The sequence below is a fragment of the Strix uralensis genome, chromosome 1, assembly GCF_047716275.1.
Source record: "Strix uralensis isolate ZFMK-TIS-50842 chromosome 1, bStrUra1, whole genome shotgun sequence".
NCBI lineage: Eukaryota > Metazoa > Chordata > Aves > Strigiformes > Strigidae > Strix > Strix uralensis.
Genome location: NC_133972.1, coordinates 161,761,023 through 161,783,140, shown reverse-complemented (window position 1 = coordinate 161,783,140; position 22,118 = coordinate 161,761,023). Strand labels below are relative to the sequence as shown.

The following is a 22,118-nucleotide window of genomic DNA, read 5'->3' as shown; positions in this document are numbered from 1 at the left end:
AATTTCTCTGCTGCCAGCAGCTCTTTTATGTCATGTTATGACGCCAAGAACCAAAGGTTGTTCTCCACACAGAACCCCTCCCTCTTCCAGTTATTTCGTAGGATGCAGTTAAGTTTCTACTTACTGAAAATGTTAATTACTGTATTTTCTCACATCATTGATACTTGATCATTGATGCCTTTGGCAGAGATAAGACACAGCCCCCAACATTCTGAATTACACTCATCCCCTATGCTCAGGAACACAGATTTTGCAACATTCCTCACCTGTGATTCAACCCTAAACTCAGAAAGAAGGAACAGGGCCTGCTTTGGGCAGGCTCCTCCTAACTATCAAGGAAGAAGCGATGAAAGGGCTCCCAAAACTTAGGTGGAGCTTCATGCCCTTGCTGGGTTGAGGGGGCAGATCTTCCACAAGGAAGAGAGCAGCTCTACAGATGGAGAGGTAACTGCCCCATTGGTAACTAAAAAAATAATGAGCTGCTCTGCAGCCTCCACTGCAGCTGTCTCTGGAAGAGTTGCACTAGCCAAGGTACAGGGACTCAATTCCTGCATTTACCCACTTTCTAGTTTTTGGAGGAATTGCTTCAATAAAGAATGACAAAGGTCACTCAAGATCTGGATGTTATTCTTGTAGCAGCTGAGTCCCAGAAGTTTTCCCCAGAGGCGCTTATGCTAGTTTTGAGGGCAAAACAGATGGCATTCAGCACACTGACGGGATTGCCTGGAGATCAATGTGACAATGGAGTCCAACCAGAGCCTGCTGTAGTCATACAGGGTGCAATATGACCACTAAATTGTGGCTACCACCAGGCTACCTTGAGCGGGCTTTTTACCTTGTCCTAGCAGTATGAAATTAAGCTGTTAAGATAAGCCCTTACAATACTGCTTTGGTGAAGGACAGGACTTTGAAATTCTACTGTGGGTCCACTGTAACTTTGCTCCATCAACTAAAAGGAATGGCTCCAGGAGAGAAACCAAGCATCCCCTGTAATCTGATATAATCTGGGATAAAATATTCACACTCTGTAAGAAATAATAATGAGAAAGTTTTACCAGGGAATGCTTCTGATACAGGTCTATTTTGCTGCCTGGCTCTACTCCGGCACTACCCACCAGCCCAGAAGCTCAAACAGTATTAAAGTCTGGTCATTTCTGACACAACCTGCATCTTCCAAACACAGATGAGCCTTTTTACTCTAAAGGCCAGCTGCATATGGAAAAGACATTAAACTCTGTACAGACCAGTCCTCACTTCTGGAGTCATACCTGTTCTCTTTAAAGCATATCTCCCTACTTTACCAAAAAAAGCCACCAACATGTATTAACACTAGTGTTTGCTCTGCAGATGGCTGTAGGCAAGAAATATAGATTCTAATCTGCCTGGTGCACCACCAGCTGAGCTGCAGTTGGGATTTAGCGGACAGGCTCTTTATTGCTGGTAGATGTAAGTGATGGGAAGAGCACAATTTTATCTCCAAAATCTGGATGGAGGGGAAAAATAGCTTCCCTGCTGCTTTTTGGTACCAGAGGGAGCTAAAACAACTAACACCTTTCCAGGGAAAGCACTACTCAGTGCGCCTCTCTGTGATCATGTAGGAGCTCTGTTTGGGATGGGACAAGAATGACTTGTAGCAACGGCTTCAGATGAGGCTTGGTGAGTGTCCCCCTCTTTCACACTAACCAGACTTTAATCAAAAGTAGCATTACAGTTTTGGGCAAAACCATTTCCATTTTCTGCTGGCTTCCCACTGCTCAGCTCCAGGCAAACTGTTCAACTTTTGTGCCTCAGCTTCCCGATTATGAAAGTAATAAAACCTCCCCTGGAGGCATCATTTACACCTTGGTGCTTGTAGAACATGATGCAAAGGAAAGCACTACAGGAGCTACAGATTGTCAGTAGAGCAGCCAAGACTCTGCTCAGAGGCTGAATACCAGACACTAGACTAGGTTAGTCTGGTTATGAATCTGACATGTTACAGGGAGTTGCCTGGAGTAATGGCTCACCAAGGGACCAACTGAGCCACTAATACTTCAGCGAACCACCAGGCTGCTTGACCCCTACAGCCAGATGTGCAGCGCAAGCTCGGAAAGCAAAACTAAAGAGAAGCTGCCCCCTTCTTCATATTCATGAGCTCTTTAATAATGCTCAACAAAACTTGGAGGCATGTTCTCTGCTGTTGCTCTTGCCCTTTTGCACAGCGAGCAAGTCATAAATATTTCAGGGGAAGAGTCCAGAAAATTTGCAAGATTGGTCCTAGCCTTTTACAGCATTAATGAGCAGGCCATTAATAGTTAATGAAGCAGCTGCTGATGATCTCAGAGGTAAAGGCAAGATGAGAACAGCAGTGTTTGCCCATTCACTACAATGTGATAATGTGAAGGAACGGCTTGATCCTTTTATCAAACCCTCCCCATCACGGCAAGACCCAGGAGCTGATCACAGGACCTCTGGCAGAACCGCACCCGACCCCCCTTCTCCACTGCTGTCACCCAGCAGGGATGGAGACTGCTGCAAAGGCTCTGAACCAACTGTCCTGATGCTCTGGGCACATCTGCAGGAGTGAAAAGGCCGCAGTGCTGCGTCTTAAACACAAGTGCAATGTCTCAAACACTTATCCAGGTAGGACCACACAATGCATGTGGGCAGGTGCGTGTGTGCACCCTGTAGTCATACATATGTAAAAATGCCAATAAAAGGAGCTGGGGTTTGGGCCTTTTAAAGGTCTCAGCTACTTGTTCGAAGCTGCACCTTGAAAGCCAAATTCACAATACAATTAGGCAGCCAACTTCAAAGAACAGCTCCTGTGATTTCAGCCTTGCATGGAGCAAAGACTTCGGTGAAAAGGTATTTTTGCTGTACTCACTCTTTCATGCCTCTGAACTGACACTGTCTTGTCTGTATGTTTGAAGCCAGGAAAGCACGTCACCTTTTGGTAACTCCTTTGCTGGGAGCTTTACCGAGGAAGGGCATCATGCAGCTGCTGCCTGTCAGCCAGGCTGTCAAGAGCAACTCCAGCTCTATAGCCTAGACAGGGGCAAAATGAAAGTCAGATGGCAAGAAGAACTGGGTAAAAGTTTGGACATTGCCAAACTCCATTTCCTTCTTTTTATCCCTGCTGGCATCACCAATTTTTAAGGGATCTGTGAGGCTGGTTTCCAGCTGCCTCCACATTCGTGTGTATGTGGGTCTGTCAATCCCAGCACTACATTTTTTTTTAAATTGCTGGCTAACGTCCGTCACATTTGACAGAGGTGAAATTCTTGAAGATAGTAACTTCCTACTGGTCTCATGAAAACAGACAGGGTGTGGAGAAGAGATCCCCACCACCAGTGCCGTGAAGTGCAGAAGGGTTAGTCTGACCCCTCTCCCACTGCATGCAGGAATTCAATCTCACAAGTCAAACACGCTGGAAAGTGGTTTGCGTCAGTCCCACTGGCCCCAGGAATAATCAGCTTCCTTGATTTCAGCTCACGTCACATCTGGTTTGTCACAGATGAAGCTTTTACTGCTCAACAACTAATAGGGGTCTGCACAAAAAAGCAAGGATTGTTAGCAGAGAGATTCCCTGAAGACCCCCAGGTGGATAGGGACAGCACAGGCCCATCTTCTTCAACAGCAAGCTCACGAACTGACTGGGGTTTGGATGCAATCTGAGTATCTCCCTTTTACGTAAGTGTCCTTAGCATAGAGTGCAAAAGTTTGCACTTCATCTGTTCGGGCTGCTAATGCTCAGCGCTGGCATTCAAGAGCCTTGCACTCATTGTGAAGAAGGAAAGGAAAAGCTCAATTTCACAGTTATAGACTTAATTTCACCCCCAAAACCAGAGACGTTAAATAGCACAGGAGTCAAAGGCAAGTGCAGCATTGGGCCCTTTCTTAAATAACTACGCTTTGCTTAATCTGTCTGCAGGTACTCACTGAAGAGACAAAAAACTTCTCTCTAAACACCCTACTCTCACCTAAACAGTGGGCTTCCAACAAGCACCTCCTGGGATAATCAATTTCTAGTTTTTAACAAAACTGGTCCTTGGCTTTGCTTGCCTTCAAACAAGACTCTGCCTGCCTACTTTCAATGCAGATCAAAGGTGACCTTAATAGAACCTCACTGTATTAAGACCTATAAAATAAGTTTATTATGTTAAATTTCAAGTAATTATTTTATTCTGTAATTTGATTAAAAACTACCATTTGCCAAATGTGCCTTGGAAAAAAAAATTAGTACTTGGATTTAATAATAAAGTACATAATTAGCAATGAATGTACAGTGCTTCCTTTTAAAACCCATAGCATGTAACATTCCTTCATGCTTTAAGTGGGGAGCATCTTAAAGTCATTATAAAACTTGATTTAAAGACTTTAATACCTTGAACTATTTAAATCACATTAAGGATGAAGCTTCACGTATGAAGAACCCTGTCAAACTCAGATGTGCTGTTCCTCACCCTCATACCATCTATTTTACATAATTTAAGAATGGGTATTTTAAAGCCACAGACAAGTCAAAATAAAGTTTAATGACCAAAAAAACACACCCAATTTCAAATGTTTCTTAATCAGCTTCCTATTAGCTGCCTGTTTCATTTAAAAAAGAAGAAAAAACAGAGTAGTAAGATTCTTAATATTTTTCCTCCTCTTCTAGCTACACTGTAAAAGTTTCAGTACTAAGTGTGTGCTAAACTTACTGTTTCCAACTTTTTGAATACTTGTTTTTTACTGATTTTAAAACACAGCAATGGGACAAAGGCCATTCACACGCTAGCCAAAAAATCAAGGTGCAACCCCAACGAAGCCAACTGGCCACAGTGAAAGGTGAGGAGTGTTTCAAGATGAGTATCTGTAGGTTGTAAAAGACCAATAGTAAGGGGTGGCAAATCACAGTCCTTCTCCACTGCTGTGCAGATCAGCGATCATGAATGTGAGCAGAAGAAGGGTCTCCCAGCTGATCTGTGCCAGAAGCTCAGTGTGGGAATCCTGAAAGATGCTATGGCAGTGCCCAGATGTGCAAACCAAACCCAACGTGACAGTGACCTTACGACACACGGTAGCAGCCTCCACCCTGAGATTCAGTAAAAAGGTCAGGATGAGAGTGAGAAGGAACAAATGAAATCCCCATCTACACAGACATGAACAAAATACAGGCAGATTAAAAAATAAAGTAAAATAATAACAGCACGTTAGATGAAAACATAAGCCAGTCTGAGCAGTCCTGCGAGAGCTGCACCTACTGCAGGGTACTGCTTGTGCCAGTGTGAGGCAAATAGCAAAGGATGCATCGAGTCCAAGGCAGCTAACTGAGAAATATGACCAAATTCCAACCTTGGCTGCAGAAATCGATATAGAGAGGAGGTCAGGTACTAACTAACCTTTCCTGTGCAAATACACTGTTTCCAAAATGCAGCAAACTACAGCTCACACTGTTGCACACAAAACATCTAAAAGAAAAGTTAGAAGTGTGGCAGAGACTGGGTGGTAATCTCCATCCCCTCTTGCTGCCTGCTACCTTCTCTAGGTAAAGCAGCCTGAAAACAGCCACAAATCCTTTGTCATACAGTACTGCATACTGTTTATTTCACCACCCATTTTGGGATGTGGCAGTGCTAATGTTAAATACCCAATATCCTTCTTGAGAAGTACCTTGGACACTTTTCAGGGGGTGCTTCCCATTTAAGAGCGCATTTCAAAGCAGGTCCCTCACTCCATCAAGAACCAGAGAAGCTCTTTCCCTGTGGCTGGAAAGGAGCCTTCCCTGCCCTGCAAGCACCCTGGCGCAGCAGACTCCCTGCCGGGATGCGGATGGATGTGATGGCAGGGTGGGAATAGGCAGGTGGGGGAAGAGGGGAAGGAAGAGTGTACCAGGAAGAAATTAAAAATGCAAAACACGCACTCAACAACGTGCTTCCTCCTAAACTGGGCACAGAGTGCAGATAGGGGTTTGTGAGGTTTTTTTTTTAAAAAAGAACAACACATATTTAAGTCCCCTAGAAATTTCGTGGGAGAGGTGCTCAGCAGGGAACTGAAGCCAGCTGACAAGGGGTGTGCTGATGCCCTGTCATCCCCCATGCCCCACACCTGCAGACCCCAAGGCTGAAAGCACCCACTCATGAGCACTTTGCAGGGAGAACGAGACTGTCCACCACTTGCCAAGAAGCAATAGCAGAGCAAACAAGAAGGAGTTCAGATTTTAGAAGATTAACTTTAAATCCACCCACTTGGTGCTCTGATCTGCTGCTGGAGAAGAGATGGGGCCGGAGCTAAGATCATCCCTATGTATGAGCTCTTTTTGGCATAAATAATATCGTGACACTCCTCTCCTGGGTTGGTCACGCACAGAGTGTTTGCATGCTCACCTGGACCTTCATACAGAGGGTAAACACATAAAAATAAGGTAAAACGTGAGAATAAGGTACTTATAGATAAGGCTAAGATCCAGGATAACAGGACAAGCAAACAGAATTCAAGGCACTTCAAGTATATTTAGGCTTGGAAGCAAAACACTTTAGAGAGCTAACATTCTTTTTTCTTGTGTCTGATTAACTGTGGATTTTGAAACTTGTGTTCGCCTTGAGCAGTATTTCCCAAACCACTTCATCCCCTCGACATAACCGCAAGGCACACAGACAAGATGCCGGCAGATACACAGAGGAGAGGCATCCTGTAAAAACTGTTTTAGCAACAGCAAAATTGTGAGGATGCTCTAACTCTAAAGAAAGACGAGATGCTAAGTTGAGAGCAGTTAAGAAAACAGTTCCCTCCAAACACATCGTTCTTCCTTGTCACACCAATTGCTTTAAAACACATGTGGAGCCTATTCCTTCCTTATGCCGGAGGATCCCAGACAGACAGAGGGAAGTAAAGGCCTCCTAAGGCAGCAGTTTCCTCTGAATTTAGTCATGACCATTTGCACCTGGAAAACTCCTACCCACAGCAGTTGGACAAAATCCTGCAGGTCCTCAGCAGCCACCAGCCCCTGCGGCCAGCAGCCTGGCATGGCTTCACCGGACTCTGCTGCGTTTGCCGACTTTCCTGTGCAGCATCCCCAGGTACTTTCCCTGGTTTGAAAACCCCACATGAGGTTTTTTCAGCATTTTATCACTGCTCGCTTCTCAAAGAAAATTAAACCTAACACTCAAAATGGTAACACAGTGGAGCTGGTGCCTTCCTGGCAAGATGCTTGTACTTCAGCACAGGTTGGGGAGACCTGTGCCTTAGGTTAAAGCCCAGGTAAAAGGGCTTTTAGCTCTCAAAAAAACCTGGCTGCCCAGTCCTGAGAGACGAAGAACAGATCCCAAAAATCTGCAACCACAAGGTCACGACTCCTCTCGGTACCGAGCATTACATGACAGTAATGAAGAGCAGCATCATAACTGTGACAGGCTGCAAGAGATACCATGGGGATGCCAGTGACAAGGAAATAAGTAAGTGATAAAGGACTCTGTAACCACTTTTGGCTGAGCAAAAGGAGGGTGCTGGTGCAGTGGTCCCACAGGCAACCAAGCGCTCTCCCTAGAAGGGAGCCAAGCGTTCAAACAACTTCCTCACCTTTCAATCACATGGAAATAAATAAGTCCAACTTAACACCACTCTTCTCAGAAGACTGGGAAGGGGAATGTCTTTGGAAAAATGCAGAAAAAACTCAGCTTCAGGGGGGACCATGATCCTCTGGGATAACCCCATCTTCCACAATTTTCAAGGAAACTGTACTGAAGCCCAGATGACAAGCACCGAAGCCTGTAACAGCAGTGTGCTCCCAGCATATCATTTAAATAAATCAGTTTCTGGAGAGACAAAAGACAAGGAAAAACTCCCTGCGGTGTCTGACAGTTCATGCTTAAGAGGATGCTGAAAAAAAAAGCCACAACAAAACATATTTGCTTTAGAGGTGGGAGGCAGGAAGAGGGGTGGGAAAGGCATCTCCTCAAAAACACTTCAGGCCAGAACCATCAGGACTTTCCTTTATTGCCTGCGAGAGTGAATCAGCAGTGCTCTGCCAGCCCGGCAGCAAAGCTCCTAGATGCCGGTGCTGTCTGCTTCGTACCGGCTTCCCCCAGCATGAGAGGACGCAAAACCTCCCCGCATCGCTTCCCAGGGCCTCTGTCCTGGCACTCTTTGAAATCCAACAAAACTTACTACCTCCAACTGTTTACTCTGGGATTTTCTTCCTGCAAATAAGATTTAAAAAAAGAACAAGTATTTTCCCACTTCTGCTATCTGAGTAAAGCGTACCATAAAGTAACTGAAACTAATAAGCACGAAATTAGGTTTAAAAATATTTTTTAAAAATTGTCTAAATTGCAGAGTGAGAAAAAGGAACACATGCATCAGACGTAAGGGAAGGGGCACCGAGTTCTTGAGAAATAGTGATATTTTATTAAATCCCTCTGAAAGTGCCTTTAGCAGGAGCTCAGAACCTGCTTTTTCTGGGAGCTATTTAAAAAAAGCAAAACCAACACAAACAAGAAGACTGTTTAAAAATAAAGGAATCACATTTTTCCTTACACATCTTTGCTCACAGGGCTTCTTCCTCCACTCATCAGACTGGACAAGAGGTTAAATAACCCTGAACTTGAGGCTTCCTTAGTTATTGTCACCGACTCAAAACAAGCAAGAAAATCTCTTTCCATTTGTGGGTTTTTTGTTTTAAGCTCTAGCAAGTAAAATATGCAGTTTTAACACCAGAAAATGGTGAGAACAACAGACAATCCACAGGTAATTTGAGGTTGCAGGTTTAAAAAAATATTTAGTATTTAAGAGGGGAAATAAGGTCAGGACAGGACCAGTGGGAAAAAAAAGTGGAAAGGAAAACTGAGATTTCAGGCCCATGATGGGGCACAGAAACCAGTGTGAGAAGTTCCTGTCCCACCCCTCCCACTGCTTGCATGAAGTTAATTGTCCCCTCCATTGGTGTCAACTGGAATCACACTGTAAATCACATCACCAAAATGCTTCAGGTTAAAAAATAATATTAAAAAACCATATCTCTCTCACTTAAGAAAGGAGAGAGTGAAGCAGAGGTTTGCTTCTCACCAAGATTGTTTCCATGCAAACCCACGGCTAAGGGGACAGCGAGTGGAGTAACACAAGGGAAATAACTTCATTTTTCAGCTTTGCCACATTTTTTCAGGACAGAAGATCAATTTCAGGCTGTGGAGGAGTCTCCCAAGTGAACTGAACTATGCTGTGGTGAGGTAACACAGGTCTGGAGGAAACTTTGTGACATACACAACAGAGCCACCACTTGTGTGTTTGGGCCAGGATGCTCCTGCTCCTGTGCCCCAGAGCCCTCAACACCTGCTCCTGCAGGGAGGACGGGGCTTAACTTGGGCGTAACTAAAGTAGTAAAAAGGGTCTTCCACAGAGGAGTGCTGATGTGCAGGTATCAAGAGCTAAACGAGCACACGACAGTAGACATCTCTGCATGGAAACATCTCATGTCAGGTCTGTACCGCTAATGCTCACCATGTGGTTGTATCAGCCCAGGGCAGGACATGTCATTGATGTAGCTGTGCTCCAAAACCCGTGAGCACGAAGGCTGTTACCCTAGCAAAGGGCCATTTTTTGCTAATGCCACTTATCAAACTCATTGCACAGAGTTGGGAGGATTAACCCACCACCAGCAAATTCACCCAAGGAGCAAGTTGTTGGCATAGTTGTGGGATGCTGACTCATCAAAGCCCTCATGCACTCCCAGGTGCTGGGTACCCTGTGTAATGAGATACTAAGTAGTCTGAAATACATAAATGGTTACTTTTTTACAAAGGCCTGTAGTGATGGGACAAGGGGCAATGGTTTTAATCCAAAATAGTGTAGGTTTAGATCGGACGTAAGGAAGAAATTTTTTACGATGAAGTTGTGGATGCTCTGTCATTGGCAGTGCTCAAGGTCAGGTTGGATGGGGCTTTGAGCAACGTGATCTAGTGCACGGTGTCCCTTTCAACCCAAACACTTCTATGGTTCTATGATCCTATGAATGCTGGGGCTATCCTTCACGCCAGAGCCCTGGGGTGCACAGCCAGAGAGCTTCCCCCAGCTGCAAAACGAAGGGCAGCACAAGACGGATGGAGACCTACATCACTTCAGAGCTTGTGAATGTTGTAGATGGCAACTAGGGTGAGCCTGAACCACAGCCCTGCTTAACCTGTAGTATATGGGGGCAAGAGGGGATCTGCAAATTCCTCCAAAATATCTGCAAAAGTTAATGTGAGAGGCAAGCAAGTGGTGAGCAGGCTTTGCTTTGCTAGATCAGGTTCTCACTCGAAAGTCTGCCCAGGGTCCACAACCTGGAAAAGGTATAAACCGTAGATGTATCTGGGGAGGCTCGTTGCTGGAGTGACACTGAATTCCTTGCATGCACCCTGCTTTCATCACCCAGCACGAATCCTGCACACCAGGCCGACGCGCTTGTGAAAACTCATTGAAATGCCCCCCCTCCTTTCCTGACGTGCAATTTCTAACCATGCAGGCATTACAGATCACCTTCTTCCCCATTTGCTTCCCAACCCTTCCTCCCTTCTCCATCAGCCCTCCAGATGGCAAACACACCCCTCTGCCAAGCGTCGACACGAGTCTTCCCACTGCCAGTCCTGCTCGGGCCATCGCCTGCCAGAGGCAGCTCCAGCATGTGCCGTCTCATCTGCGAATTCAAGGGGATGTTGCACCATAACCCATGTTCTCAGCTACCAGAATACCCCCCCCCCCGCCCCAGGAGGACTTTTTTTTAAGTCCCGTCCTGGTTACCAATGCCAAAACCACCTCTGCTTGCCTGTGTCGTTTTCCCTCTGCTCACTAACAAAAAACAGCCATCTGAGTCTTCTTCAGTGCTAAATACACAAAATCATTTCACACATCTCCCTCAGTTTGACCGGATTTCCCAGTTTCACCAGCAGACTCACAATACTGGCCATTTTATGTAAACTCAGCTTATGTAAAATTCAATTTTCACTTTAGAAACAGGTTTTGGGTTTCACTGTTCTGAGAAATGCTTGCCAATTGCATCGTCTTATATCCAAACACACAGAGTTTCTTGAAACAACCCCAAGTGCAACTTTTTTAAAACAAAACAATCAATCAAACAACCCTTTTGACTTGCAAAGGCATGGTGGTTTTGGGGAGGGAGGGCTGGGCTGGTGATTTCTGAACTGCCTCCGGATAGCAAGGCTGGAACTGAGCTCTCTTCCCTTGGTTTTCCATTTTGTTACACTTTTGCAAACCAAACTCTCAAATACTACCCTGTACAAAAAGTATTTGTAACATTCTGGAAATCAACAACTCTTTTGGCTTTTTCAGAAAAAAAACAAACTTACTGCTACCCTGGGACTGAACCATATCATGACATTCAGTAAACTTCAGACCTACCTATTTTGAAGGATTGATAAAATAAACTAACACCACAAATTAGTTCCAGCTGATGTGACACATGTAAACACACCTTGACAGAAGGCCAGCAATTACTTTAATGGCTTTAAGTTAAAGACTTTACAGATTATTTTAATGCCTACTTTTGTTTATTACTTACTTTCAATATGAACAGATACCATCACACAGATGTGATTGTTACAACCTTCAGTTTGCAGTAACTCTTAGGGCAAAAACACACTTGCTGAATTATCCTCACACTTGAAAGAAAGTCAAAAATATATTTACACTCTCTCCACACAAAAAGCAAAGGCTGCTTTACTGCAACCTGACAGCCATGCTAAAATCTTGGGGAATTCAGTTGTGACACTGTCCGTTTCTAAACAAATTCTAATCAAAACACTATTTTGATTTATTTTTCAGTGGATGTTTTCAATCCTTAAGTGGACACACAGGAAAGTAATTTAGACATGGGTCAAAACATCCCAACCAGAAGAGACTCCAAATAATATTGCTGAGGATCATGTGAGTTAGAGCAAAACTAGAAGGAATAAAACCCAAAGATGTCGCACATGCAAATACAGTGATGTCATGCCTGGCATTAAAATCTTCATCTTGTACGAGCATGAGCCAAACCTGCTGTGTTCTCATTCCAGCCTGCAGCAGTTTGAAAGTGGTTTGAAAATGTAAAAGGAAGCAAGTAACTTTGCTATATTTAATGTTAGCTTTCTTTTTTGGACTTGTAATAAAAACACAAGAAAACTACTTCCCCCTAACAAAAGAAACAAAACGTGACCCTGCCAACTTGGGCTGTCTCATACAATGGATTCTTGATTTTACAGACACTGTCTAGAAATTGCTGATTGTAACTAGGGTAAATAGGGAAAAAGAAGTGGTATTTTGAGAGGAAGCGGTTAGAAGGAGCATGCTCCTTTCAAACACCAATGACAGAGATGTCCCGTGGGATGAAACTCTGACAGGAGAACTTTTGGGGTTGGCAGGCAGGAAAAACGTCATTTTATGAAGGTGAGTAATCACACAGGCTTTGGCTGATAACTGAGCTATGCACATCTATACGCGCTTTCCGGCACTGAGTTCATCACAGGTGCAAGAAGAGAGGACAAACACAGAAGAGCTCTTGGCCATACATTTCTGCAGAAGCCTGAAAGGGGATAAACATGCACACGGCTGCCAAAGTAAAATACAGACCAGCCAACAACTTTAAAAATGTATGGCTTTTTAGCATTTATGTTCTTCCCGATTGCTGGCCGGTACCTTGCTTTCCCTGACCTGGGGATCAATTTGCAATTCTGTGTTTCAAAGAGCTGCTGAGTTCATACAACAGACTGAAGCCACATCTACATTAGAAAGGTTTCACCGGGACAGGAATATATTACACTGGCAAAGCACTTTGGTCACAGACACCTCTTAAACAACAAAATTACTCCACGCAGCACACAGCAGTGTTACTTCACATGCCCTTTCCCAGTAAGGCTACGTATGAGAGCTTTCTGCTAGAGACATCAGACCCCTGCTAGTCACACCTCCGCCTGCACAACTATCCCAGCCCCAGTCAGGCGGGATAAACCCTGTGCAAAATTTAATCTGTAGGTCTTTTTAAAAACAAGATAACTCATTGACTAACTACATGTGGATTATTTGCGGGTGAGCTGGATGATGAAGCAGAGAGGGGCAAAGATTTACCATCATTTGCTGTAAAAGAATTATGTTGAGGCATTTGTCATTTTAGGTCTCAGCCCCAATTTGGAAATGTTTTGGGGTTTTTTTGTTGGGATGACTACCATTGCTTCACTAAGGATGTGCTAAAATCCCTTCCTGAACTGGGACCTTGACACCTGTGGGATGAAAAAATCAAATAGGAAAGACCAGTTTTGCGTAGCTGACGGCCTTACACTGTGACCCCGGCATTGCTGAGGGTGATCCCCGGTGCCAGAGATGCAGCTTCACCAGGCACCGCACGCTCCGCCACCCTCGCCTGCTGCTCCTCACCGCCCCACCTCGGGACCCAGCTGGCAGGAGGCGCTGACACCCAGCAATCCTGATCATCAAGTCACCTTCCCACCCAGCAAGAGTCCTCCTCTTCCCTCCCATTCCTACTTCTTTGGCTGCTTTTCCTCCTTCTGCTCTCCACCTTCCAACCTAAAACTTTTGCAGAGCTCCTCTGCACAGCAGGGCCCTTGCAAGCTCGCAGGGTTTAAAAAAGAGTACCTGCCCGGAGAGGATGGGGAGCCTTCAGCCAAGAGGTGCCTGGGCAGCCCAAGGGGGGAGGAAACCAGGGCCATGTCCCCCCGCCAGACTATCTCCTGAAGGAGGAATTCCCAGGCACAAAGTGAACAGGAAAGAGGCTCAGGAAAGAGCAGGGCAGAGGGATCCCCCAAAGTCAGGCTGGCACATCCCAACTCCACTTCCAAGTTTTATTCCTAGCAAAGAGGGGAGAAAAAACTGTCTTTTGCTGTCTCCCTCATCCCAGAGGGAGAAAGAGAAGGGAAAAGAAAAAAGTAGGCTTTGGAAAGCAGATAAAACAAAAGGGAAAGTCATCCCTCCTAAAAAAAAAAAAAAAAAAAAGTGGGTGCAACGTGCCAAAGGCCGAGTTTGCCCAAATCTCCCCATTCCGGGGAAAATAAAACGCCGGCGGAAGGCAGAGACCTTCGCCGAGGCTGAAGGAGGGATGGAGCGGGGCGCCCGGCTCTGCCCCGCCGCGCTCCCGGCTCGGCGCCGCCCGCCCGCTCCGCCCCGCCGCGCTCCACCGCTACCGGCAGCGGCGGGGCAGGAGGCAGCGAGCCCCCGCGCCACGGCGTCACGGAGGAGCCGACAGGGAGGGGGGCCAGAGGGGAAAAAAAATAAATTAAAAAAAAAAAATCAAAAATTAAACCAGAAGAAACCGCTGCCAAGTCCGGCCGCGGAGCCACGCGTGGCAGCGGCGCCCGGGCCCCTCCTGCGCCTGCAGCACCCCCGGGGCGGCTCTTCCCCCCCGCCCCTCCCGGGAAGCCAGCGGCTCCTTTTTAAAGCCCGCACTGACAAAATCGCCCTGCTCGCCTCTACGTAACGCCCTGTCGAAAGCGGACGCCATATTTTGTGTTGCTGATGTCGACATAGACAAACGTAGACATGTTTTTTCCCTCCCCCCCCCCCCCTTCCTCCTGCCTTCCCCCCCTTCACCCAAACTTGCGATCGGGAGGCGGTGGGGAGCGGGGAGGAGGGCGGGGGGGGGGGGAAAGAGGCTGAATGGCGAAAAATTAAAAATATATCTAAAAAAATTAAGAGCCCACCCTGAACAACCCTCCCGGCTCCCACCCCCCACCGGTCTCCCCCGCTCCCCCCCCCTCCTCCTCCCGGCCCCCGCCGGAGTCCCGGGAACCGGACAGTTTTTGCGGGCAAGGAAAAGTTGGGTGCGAGCGGCCGGGGCGGGAGCGCCGGCGAGTGCCTGTGTGCAGGGAGGGGGCCGGGAGCGCCGCGCCGCCCGGCGGGGGGAGGGGGGGCCCGCCTGGGAAGTTTCCTACCTGCGCCCAGGGCGGCGGCACCGACTGTCCCGGGCGGAGCGGCACCGGGGCTCCGCGCGCCGCTCCGCGCCGCTCCGCGCGCCGCCGCGGCAGCCCGCGGCCGCGGGACCCCGCGCCCCCCGCCCCCGCCGCGCCGGCCCGCGCGGAAACACGCGCGCACCGCCACGCGCGCACGCACGCTCACGCCGCCCCGGCCCCGCCGCGGAAAAAAAAAAGGGAGAAAAAAAAAAAGGGAAAAAAAAAAAAGAAAAAAAAAGGGAAAAAAAAAAAGAGCCCTCGATCGGTGGGGATCTACGCCAAAACCCACATGATCTCTGACGTCAGCGTGCGTATTTGCATACGATACCACCGCCGGCGCGGCCGCCGGGGTCCCTCGGCGCGGTGGAAAGTTGCGAGCGGGGCCGTGCCCCCCCCATCCCTCCTCCCGGCTCCGGCCGCTCCTCCTCCGGCTCAGCCCCGCGAATTTTCCACGCACCCCCCCCGCCCCCCCCCGCCCCGAGCGGTGCGCGCGTGGGCTCCCCGGGCGCTCCACAGCCCGTGTGGTGACACCGCCGGCCCCTGCCCGGCCCTGCCGGCGGCATCGCCGGGCGCTCCGCCGGTCCCCGCCGCGGCCCCGGTCCCACTCCACGGGCGGAACCACACGGACCCCGCTGATCCTCCGGGCGGAGCCAGGGCTCGCAGCGGGGGCGGCCCCCCCCGGCCCCGGGCGGTGCGAGCGGTGTCGGCGCCGGGAGGGTACGGCCCCTCCGTCTGGGGGCTGGGGGTGAGGACCCTCGGTCCAGGGTCGCGTGGGCTGGATCTCCCCGTGTGGGATGGCAGAGGACGTGGGGACGGGACCCCCACCTCAGCATGGCGGGGCTGGCCCCCCTGGTGTAGGACGGCGGGGGCTGGACCCCCGTTATAGGAACGGCGACGGGACGATGAAGGGCTGGAGGAGGCTGTGCCGCTTCCGTGGGGCTGCCCCTCCGGAGCGGGACGGGTTACCTGGGGAGGTGGGAGGCATTTCTTCATCCTCGGCTTGTGATGGAATTTGGGTGGGCTTCAGGCGATGGTTGCGTGTTGCTTTGCAGAAGGTGGTGTGTATTTCCAAGGGATGCTGCAATCTCTGCTGCATCGCAGGAATCCTTTCCCCCATTTAAAACTGTCGTTGAACTCTCGTGCCTCTTTGCCTTTCTTCCAAAAAGATGTAGACAGATAGGACCCAGACTATTTTCTGTTTACTTCAATGAAGTAATTAAAAGAAAGAATTTACCGATTGTATCTTGCTACTAGATAGCGGATCTTCCAACAAGTCCAGGCTAATAGGATTTACGAGTAGCATAATCTCGCTGTAACTTCAGGGGTGTGCTATCTACGACGAGGTATCTTTGATTCGACCACATTAAATTAATATTTTAATTGTATACTTAGAGCTCCAAGGGCTTTGAACCTCCCCTCGCTCCGGCTCTCGCCCTGCCCCGTATCACCAGCCTGGTGGCAGGCAGGGTCGGCGCCAGGCTGCGGTCCTTAACCCAGCCGGGCAATTTCGCTGGGCAGCGTTTTGTTTCCCTTCCCCGTGTAGGGCTGGGGACCGGCTTGTAGTAGAGTGTCAGAAGAGGAGCTCTAAGTTATTGCAACTGAATAATCGCGGAAGAACGTAAATATGTCAAAGCAGTGTCAAGAGATTTCTTTGCAGGGATACCCTTATCTGAGTAGGCGTGTTTTTGACTGCCTGATTGAGTACAGTCTCTGCAAGTATTTGATAACAGAATGGATTCCTTCCTCCCTGCCACCAGCTCTGAGATTTCCGCTAACTTTTCCTCTTCTTTCTAGATCCAAGCTGTTCGGACGGGACAAGCACGGGCATCCTCTCCGCACTTGCTGGGGGCACGGAGGATGACCATTAGAGTTTGCTGGTGCTCACTGAACTTCGGTTTTCCTCCCTCGATTTTTTTTTTGTTTTGAACGGAAATTCTCTTTTCTTATAAATCCTAGTAAATGTATTTTGTTTAACTTCAGTAGCTGTTCAGCCCTGGAAATATTTCTGATTTTTGAATGCCGGGGGGGGGGGGGGGGGGGGAAAGACCTATTTTAGGGGGCAAAAATATTTCCCCCCAGGATACACTTTTTCCCCTACGTCTCAAATTCCTTTTCTGTGATTTGGGGAAAAAAAGACAAGCCAAAGTGTTTTAATAAGACTACTATCCTCATGAATATAAAATATTCTTGAAAAGGCAGATCAATGGAAAAGCAGGTGAAAAATCATCTGCTTGCTCTTGTCCTAATTGACAGTTACTTTAAGGCCTCTTTAACTTTTTTTGCATTGCCAAATGCAAAAGGCTCTTTGATTGATTGGGTGATACGGCGGCTAATGCTGCCTTTCAAGTGCAAAAAAGGGCCGTCAATGGGAGCTGAGTCCGGGGTTTCAGACTTTAAGCCCGGGTTGTAACAAAGACAGTTCTAACCTGAGGTCAAAGTGATCCATGTAGAGCCCCCAGTGAGATTCATCTGCCCAAAACCCTGGATGATGTTACACAAATTAGGAGCTGAAAGGTCATTAAAAATGGGGCATAATTCACTGTATTTAAAGTGAGGAGGATGTGGGTTTAAAATTGTAGCAGTTGCTATTGCCGTCCTAAATGAACAAACTAAGGCCAACTTTTGGGGACTGTGTGTTCAATGTTACCGTTAGAGAAGCTGCTCAGACCATGTAGGTAAGTCTAAGGATACCTGCTCGTGTGTGACTGCATTTTCCCACGTCAAAGTGCAAAATACAGTGCACAGAGATCTGTTCTGTGAAAGTTTTTCAACTTGGTCATCAAATTCCTCCTCTCTTTGAATCTTGAGCAGTGGGACCAACCGGCTGTGTGGCATCTGTGCCCAGATGTTGTCTTTTAGGAGACTTGTGGTTAGTCAGTTAGCCCTGACTCTGTCAAATTTAATTGAAGTTAACTGAAAGGGTCCAAAGTTTACTGAGCGATGAGAGAACAGTGTTTATGATTAGAGTTTATAATTTCAAAAGCCTTGATTCCTTGGGAAATCATGCACCCCCTGAAAAGTATCAGTGATGAATGCAACATGAATACTCTTTCTAACTCTAGGTATGTAACTCACTTGTAGAAACCTAATATTAAAATGATGCAGGGTGACACAACAAAATGGAAATTGCTTTTACAGAAGATGCAGAAAGGAAGTTTGTAATTTTAAATTTCTTTTGCACAAGGCTTCTCTTTTCAATTAATAACGCAACAGAAGCCACACTGATTACAAAGCACAGTGAACATACATGCACAATTTCCCAGGAAAGTGAGGGCAGAGCACTGGCTTGCTTTAAATCTAGTGCCCTCTCCATTTCCTCTGTGCACTTCCTCTAGATTTAAAGTGACATCTGCTCCATAAAGCCCTCAGATGAAGTTGCAAGCTCGCCTGTGAAATAATGCCTTGGTCAGAGATAATGAACTGTGTACTGATATGTATATATATTTTTTTTATGGTGAGGAGATGAGTGTCTGACATATGTATTGTCACATACGTTTCAGTCTTTTTCAGCTTAATGGTTTCTTTCTGACTGTTTAATCCTGTGAAATTGCAGGCTGAGTCAGCATTACAGATCTAATTCCCTCTCTTTGAGGTGCAGCTCCGAATTTTGCTCTGAAGACATTGCATAAATATCCTCGAAGGGAATGTGCATCCTTTAAGAGCCAAAACAGAGCCATGTAAATGAAAGAACTGGAGAGTCATTTTCTGTTGAGTGTGTGGATACATGTTTCTCATTTTTATGCTTGCCGAACAGTGTAAGATCAAGTGGAGTTTTGCCTATAGGGTGCAGCAGCAGATGGGTGGGCTGTGAGCTTCAGGATGTGTTTGCTTGTCCCAGGTGAGGTGAACCAACCCTAGGCTGGTGGGCCAAGCTGCTGCCTTAGAGCTAGTTTCAGGAAGAACCAGGCTCAGCTTCAATTGCTAATTTTACACCTTGCTTCTAACACCTCTTCCACCCTGCTCTTCTTATCCTGCACAGGTACTGTGATTCCCCTGATCCGACTTGGTGTTATTAATGACAGCTCAATAATGGAGTTTGGCTTTCTATACAGTCAGCAGTAGAAATTAAGGCAAAAACAAATTAAAAAGAAGTCACCAGATAAACACTGCTACGTTTTTTTTTTTCGTCTTTTGTGGAGAACTTGATCTCTGTGCTGAGGGCAGGAGGGTGGGAGTGAGGCTTAGCGGGTGGTCAGTGTGTGTTATGCAGACCAGTGGCTGAGAAACAAAGCTCTTCAGCCTCCTGTGTTTGCCACTCACTCCCCAACCTGGGTGGTTTCGTTTTTTTCACCCTAGTAAAACAACTCCTGAAATCAAGCTTTCTCCTTTGCTAAGACGATTTGACGGTCCTACCGGTGTTGTCAGTCGCTGAGGTGTGCAAATGCAAGCTGAGGTAGTGAGCACCGATCAGATGCGCTGTCTGCAAAATGAGATGTTAATATAAATGCACAGAAGAGCAAAGCAATATCAAGGTCTGATCCAATTATAAGGGCTGACCTTATGATTTGTAGTGCCCTTAAGCCGAGGGAAGCTGTCAGAAGGCAAGATGCTTCCCCTCAGAATGCAGGGCTGATGGGGAAGATTAGTTGCTAAGCCTGGATGGAGAGAATCCCCTGAACACAACCTCCTTAAGCATTTGCACTCATCGCCTGAGCTTAAGATGGGTCCTGGCAAGAGGCACGCAGGCATCTGTCTTTTTCTGTTTCAAAAACTCCAGGAGAGCTGATCACTTATCACGGGAACCATCTGGCTTATTCTTAGAGAGATCAACAGTTAGTCACTGAACGAACAAGGAACATGCTGCATTGAAGTCTGTTCTCCTCATTAAATATGAGGACTCAGCCCAAGGTCCCCAAAACACCACGTGCGTTGCCTGCTGCAGGCAGAGGGGAGAGAGATTTAGTTCTGCCTTGAGGTTGCTGAGCTGCTGCGATGTGGAAGAGAGCTGCTGCAGCAAGCTGGGGGATGCCAGCATCTCCACAATGAGCTGTGGTGGCTGCGGGGATGGGGACCTGAGGCTCTGCTTCCTCAAGGTCACCTCTGCCGGGGACGGAGAAGCCTGAGGGGGGAGCAGGGCTGCACCATGGCTCTCTGGAAAGCTTGATGCTGTCTGCTCTGCCTCCATTGTTTGCTGCTGATCTCAGTTCCCCAGCGCAGGGGCAATAGGTGGGACTGGGTTATTGCTCTGTGAAAGAGATGCTAAGGATGCAGGGCAAGGCCAATATAGGCTGCTGCCTGGGTCAGTGCTGCTGGGCTGTGAGAATTAGGGGGCCAAGGGGTTTCACTTTCACCTTTGAGGGGTAATAATAGTTCACCATGTCCCTGAAAGGATGTGAGTGCAAGCACATGCATGTGACTCTGGGCTCCTCATGTACTGTATTAAAAAGGGCCATAGAAGTACCTAAGCCAGCTGAAACTTTTGAAGCCAGGGCACTACACCTCCCCTTCCGTCAGGCAGTTTGTGTTTTAATAAAGCCTGTGACACCCTCTGCCTGCCTTCTGCCGCTCCTCTCAGGCCCTTGCAAAGGGTGGCTGGCTGAGCACCGCTGTGCTTTGAAATGCACCGGTGCGCAGGGGGGCTTCGTTCACCCACCACTGCTCTGGGCCTCCTGCAGCTGGGCAGGGTCCACCCTTTTTTGGACCCATCAACAACCCCCAGAGCTGGGTGAACTCAGAGCAGCAGCTCAGCCATCCTCCCCTGCGGATGGCCTGCAGATCCCATGTGAATCCCGTAACCTTTGCTGAGAGTGGCGGTTTGGGAATTTTTCTTTTCTTTTTAATGTCTTTTTCTATTGCTCTTGCTAATTACTAAAGCAATTTTTAAAATTTAAATGAGGGCTTCCTCCCTCACAGCCCATCTGCTGTGAAATCACAGCGCACATCCTTTGTGACAGTTCAAGCATCTCCATGGCAACGTGCTGTGATGTGATCAACCCTGAGTTATGACCTCACTGCAGGACTGGGCAGGCCAGGCTGCTTTGGCAGGAGGAATAAAAAGCAGCTTCTGTATTAACAAAAGTGGGATCTCTGCTACAAGCTGATGGGATTTGTCCTGGAGCAGACGGGCTAAAGCTCTCCTCAGAGCTTTTTACAGGACCTCAGTGATAGGGCTGGAGGGGTATCCACTTGAGAAATAATGTATGTCTCTCCTTAGAGAAAGCTGCTTTCTTTGAGAAGTCTTTTCCACTAGTTTATGGTACTATTTCAATAGAAATCCTTGGAATTTTAAAGACATTTTAACTCCACCCCCCTCCCCGCCTCCCCCCTGGCCCCGTGGATCCATAGATTGGAAGTGATGGAGGCCAAACTCTCTTTTTCCTGTTTGGAGGCAGGTACTGCATGGCTGGTGGCAATGCATGCTTCACCTATGCTCCCCCATGGCTTTGCCCTGACCCCATCCAAAAGATAACAGGGCTGGGGGTGAGTGGTTTGGCTTTCTGAGGCATTCATCTCTCACCTCCCCACTGAGCCTGGCATGAAAGGTGACAACTGTCGCAAGACTTTGTGGACAACTGGAATGGATTAGTGACCAAAGACCACCCAGCAGGTGTCATATCCAGTGTTACCCATTTCCAATTAACCAAAGACCTCGTCAGAGCCCCTGGTTTGAAGTAGGGGATTTTTTAATTTTTTTTTTTTTTTTTTTTTTTTTTTTTGTGTGTGATTCCTGTGGATTTTGGATCAGATTTTAACCATCAAACTGAGCCTGCTCTTCCAGGAAGCTATTTGCACATGTAACTAATTCACCAAGACAGCTTGTATATTTATCTGTACTTTAGTATGTATTTCAGAATGTGTCTTTATCTGTCCCTTAGATTAGAATATAGCATCTTTATACTGGTGGTGCAAACTGAATTGATAGGGATATTTGGCAATTCTAGAGGGACTGGTGGTACAATTTGCCACCTCTCTGGGGAGCTGGAAAGGTAACAGGCAGCCTAGTTTGGATATTTATTTGTTGCTGAATAGACATGGTACTGTTTATGAGGACTTAAATGATATGTGCCTATTAAATGATATGTGTTAATAAAGCTGAAAGGTGTTTTGGGACAGGGAGGAGAGAATCTGGGAAAAATGATGCAGTTTCTCAAGTGGCACACTGTGGAGAGGAGAAGTATTAGACTTTCATAGTATTAGACTTTCAAGTATTAAGATTCTGTGGCAACTTCTATATGATGGTAGGGTCTAGGGGACCACAGTGGATCTGTTGTTCCAACGTCCCTA

The 22,118-nt window shown here is 47.3% G+C and overlaps 1 protein-coding gene across 3 annotated transcripts in view; it reads right to left on the bottom strand.

Moving 5' to 3' along the window:
* The window catches only part of ZHX2 (zinc fingers and homeoboxes 2), a 78,415-nt gene extending 62,221 nt beyond the window's left edge, over positions 1-16,194 (bottom strand). The window contains exon 1 of one of the 3 annotated variants that reach the window (XM_074887278.1): positions 15,861-16,194. The gene's annotated coding sequence lies outside the window, so the exon portion shown is untranslated. Of the gene's footprint in view, positions 1-14,876; positions 14,992-15,860 lie in introns of those variants that run through there. The other 2 variants (XM_074887287.1, XM_074887269.1) reach the window with 2 other exon arrangements.
* Between the last annotated feature and the right edge of the window lie 5,924 nt (positions 16,195-22,118).